The 4608-nt window shown below is 35.2% G+C and overlaps 1 protein-coding gene across 2 annotated transcripts in view; it reads left to right on the forward strand.

Moving 5' to 3' along the window:
* The window catches only part of LOC117169062 (peroxisome assembly factor 2), a 191200-nt gene that overhangs the window by 78350 nt on the left and 108242 nt on the right, over positions 1 to 4608 (forward strand). The gene's annotated exons all lie outside the window — the stretch shown is intronic.

Genomic DNA, 4608 nt, shown 5'->3' on the forward strand with positions numbered 1-4608 from the left:
TCCATCAGAGCCAGAGTAATCTGGATTAGGTATGATGATACGTTCATCATTTTCATCAGAATCCCATTCCGATTCGGAGTTTGTTGCAATTTTTGAGGCTTTGCGCTTTGGCATTTTTTTTTTTTTGCTGGGTGTACTCGAAAATTCCCAGAATGACAATGCGGTGAAGGTGTGGTTTGATGTCAGAGTGCAATAAAGGTTACGGAGTCGTTGGAAATTTTTTATTGAAAAACTATGCGCTTTTCGGAAAATTTGTCACGAAAAATCGATCTTTGAACCATGGATTCTCAAAGTTTAGACATTAATTTCACCGGTTAGTGAGATTCCAGGTTAATTACAGACTCGAAAAGCTTTGGAAAATGGTTCACAAAAAAAAAATAGGCACGGAAAATCACGTATTTTTTTTGTTTAAACTGCATTTTGGGATAATAAATAAATTTTTTGAGGAATTTCATTGGCACCGTCGGAAAGAGGAGATCTTAAGCAATAAAAATATATGTGTCTCAATTTTTTCTAGTGTCGAATAGTCTTAGTTATTGGCCGTTGAAAAGCAGTGTCCCGGTAGTGGCGTTTTGGCCGTTTAAGGGTTAAATAATAATAGGTCGAACCAAGATAGGTGAAATCAAGCGAGACGCCCAGAAACAAACCAAACTCCAAACAAAACATTTAAGCCACTAGAAAATACTTTTTATGGGATAACGAAAATCTACCCAGCCCAGGCACGTCTATAGAAAGACATAACCCAAGAAAAGGAATAAACGAAGCAGCTTACCTAGAAAACAGAAATAGATCGGAAAACCGCCTCCGAACCAATAATGAGACTTTGGATTGCGATTACTTTCTGGAAAACCACACACGTTTTATTGTAGAAACTGACGAGCTTTTAGAAAGTATAGAGTTGAAAGAATTCATGAACCGTCGAAAGGAAGGTTTCTTTAAAGAATGGAAAAGAAGTGCAAACAATTTCGGGATTAGAATAGAGCTACCAGCAAACAGCTTCTTCGAACACGGAAAGAAAATAATAGAACCAAATATTATGAAAAGTAGAAGCAAACAATCTCTACCAGGCAACCCGTTCAATTCGATTTAAGGGAAAATTTACAAGAACCTTGTCAAATTTCGTACAATAATATTTAAAATCGTGGCAGAATAACAAAGAATAATTTTTAATTGCGAGAAAATGACGACAGTGAACCCCTAGAGTACAGAAACAATTCAAATCAAAACAGAACACGTAGGCTTTCGACAATAAATAACAGGTCAAACAGACGCTCACGAATATATGTTAATAACTCAGACTTAGATTACGAATTCGATAATTATGAAAATAATCAAACAATCCCAGCAACTTATTTTCCATTCGGAATGATCCAAACCCCATTCCAGATAATGAATAATTGGCCCATCAATTTAAAAAATAACAAAGAAGACAGTCTCGCACATTTGATAACATTACTTAAAAGATTTAAACGTAGATACAGAATATTAATAAAGATTTTCGTAAAAATAAAAATTGTCGAAATGATAACCAAAACGGAAACCAAAATAATCAAGGTAAAAAACAATACAAAAATCGATTTCCATTCTAGCCATTTGGATTTCCACCCCCACCTTTTCCAAATTAATATCAACAATTTTTTAGACCTAATTTCAGACCTAGATTCCGGCCTGGCTTCAAACCTAGATTTCAATCAAATTTCCAACCTAGATTACAAAACAATAGACCAAGATACCCATTTAATACTTATAACCCAATTTTACCACCATTTAACCAAGTGGCATTAGGCGCAAATCAATGTCAAGATAACCCAATGTTCGAATTCCCAACAGGAAAATCGGAAAATAGTCAGGAAATAATAACAACGATTATAAATAAAATTCCAAAAAACCAAATTATAGGAATAAAAACGAAAAACGGGATGATAACTCTAATAAGGACGGCTGAAATAAAGTAAATTGCGATTCAGATAAAAATCAGAATTTAAATTCGCGCACAAATAATAATAACAGTAATTGCTATCATTGTGGGTTAACGGATCATTTTAAAAGAGAATATCCTTATTAAATCTTAGTAGACACAAGTGCCACACATTCCTCCGTGGGCAAGGAATTATTGGCAAAAATCGAAAATACTAATTTTTCAATTTTTAAACCAGTTTTGCGCAAATTAGTGGGTGCGAGCGGAGAAACCGTGGATATAATTGGACAGGTAAGTAACTCAAATTTCGAAAGGAAAGAAATTAAAACAATGTATGTTCAGGTTAGTTCCAAAATTAAAATCCGTGGGTAGTTTAAGTACAGATATGCTGAAAGCCCTACGGATGACCCTTGACTATGACTCAGAAACTTGGTGGTTACCAGGGAGTCTCCGCACCCGCTACCATATGGAAACTTATCCAAACGCAATACTCATCCCAGTAACTGAGATTATAACAGAAACTAAACCTGACATTAGAGTAAAAAATAATAAGGAAGTTAAAAACGAGAAAATTAGGGACAAACGATTGAATGAAAAAGATTAAAATAAAACTGGACATAGTGAACTGGAATTCGGAGGTAGTATTATCCTCAAAAGTACAAGAGAACTATGTATAAATTAAATAATATTACAGATAGTTTAGGAAAAATTGAAAATAGGGTAACCCATTTAACGCACCATAAAGTAAATGTATAGGGCCATGACCCAGTGAAACAGCGATATTACCACGTAAGCCCTAAAATAAAGTAAATAATTTACGAAACAGTAGACAAATTATTAGAACAGGACATAATAGAACCCTCTTGTTCCAATTAGTCAAATCCTATAGTAAGGATAAAAAAACCGGATAAAGACTAGATTCTATTCAGATTTTAGAAAGGTTAACAATATTACAAAAAAGACCTCTGCCATATCTCACTCATGACAGAAATACTAGAAACTTTGAGATCAGCAAAATTTAATTCCAAAATTGTTTTAAAATAAGCTTATTTGCAACTTCCGTTAGAAGAAAGTTCAAAACCAATCACAGCATTCACAGTCAGATGACATTGTTATAGTGACTCAACATTTTGTCGAACATTTAAAATAGTCAAACATTGTACTAGATAAAATAAATGATGCAAATTTAACGATAAGTCCGGACAAATGTGAATTTGGTTGCTCAGAGATTAAATATTTATGTTTTAAAGTTAACGACAAAGGACTCCAAATAGACGATGAAAAAATCCAACCAATATAAGAATTTTGACTTGTCCAGGTTTTACAACCCCCTTTCAGCTCGAAACAGCCACGAGTAACACGGAGTTAAGAGCCGGACTTACGCAAACAATCGACGGCGTAAAGTACGTAATCGCTTACGCAAGTAGAATCTTAAACGGTGCAGAATCTCGGTACTCGGCATCCAAAAAAGAATAACTAGCAGTAATTTGGACCATAAGAAAATTTTGGCCATATTTGGAGGGCTATAGTTTCAAGGTAATCACGGACCACTTAGCGCTAAAGTGGCTTATTAACCTGAAAAACCTCACTGGCCGACTGGCCAGATGGGAATTAGAACTTCTTGAGTTCGACTTCGAAGTCATATGTCGCAAGGGTAGCTCAAATCTTGTCCCTGATGCTATATCGAGATTCGGAAAACTAGTAAAAAGCGTCGTGTTTGCGTTAGCCTGTTGTAAAAAAAAATCGACAGCGGACGTAGACGATAAGACAGACGACTGGTACTCAACAAAAATAAGACAAATTAGGAAAAGACCCGAAGAACACGAAAAATGTCGAATCAGACAGTCTCAACTATATTTTAACAGAACTGATCCACTAAAATCAACTCTCTTACCAGGCTCTAATCCATGAAAACTCATCGTATCTAAAAAATTACGAATTTAAGTTCCAAAGGAAAACCATGACGATATGCAAGCGTGAGATTTTATAAACTGGGTAGAAATCATTCCGACAAGAAAAGCTAACGGGCTAATAATAGAATCAGAATTTCACAAACGTGTCATTTCATGTTGGGGAACACCTAGGATTCCCCACACCGACAATGGCACTAAATTTCTCAACAAAACGTCAAGAGATCTAACCGAAAAATTCGATATCAGGCAGACAAAAACACCAACGTATTACCCCCAAGCAAATCCAACTGAACGCTATAACAGAACGGTAAAACAAATAATCAACACCTATCTAGACAACGATCATTCCACCTGGGACAAACACATAGGCGATTTCCAATTCACGATAAACACTAGCAAAAACTCGTCGACACAATTAACCCCAGCATTTTTAAATTTAGGTTGCGAACTAGAACCCATACAATGACTTCGAAAAAACATAGAAAATGATAACGAGATAGAACTTCAAAGAATAAACAAACGGACTGACAAACTAAGACTTCAAATTATAAAAGAGGAAGTCCAAAAAATTTAGATAAGGTCAATGAAAGACAGTCAAATAACTACAATTTGAGAAGAAGACCGCTAGAATTTAAAATAGGAGATAAGGTACAGTCTGTCAAGTTAAAGCGTGCTTGGCTTTACTCGCAGTCGGTAAGGTGTATCGACATGATTTTGGTGTCAAAATATTCAGAAGAGCTCCCTCTTTCATGCTTTTTGATTTAACATTCAGTTTGC

The sequence above is a fragment of the Belonocnema kinseyi genome, chromosome 3 (genome assembly GCF_010883055.1).
Source record: "Belonocnema kinseyi isolate 2016_QV_RU_SX_M_011 chromosome 3, B_treatae_v1, whole genome shotgun sequence".
Lineage (NCBI taxonomy): Eukaryota > Metazoa > Arthropoda > Insecta > Hymenoptera > Cynipidae > Belonocnema > Belonocnema kinseyi.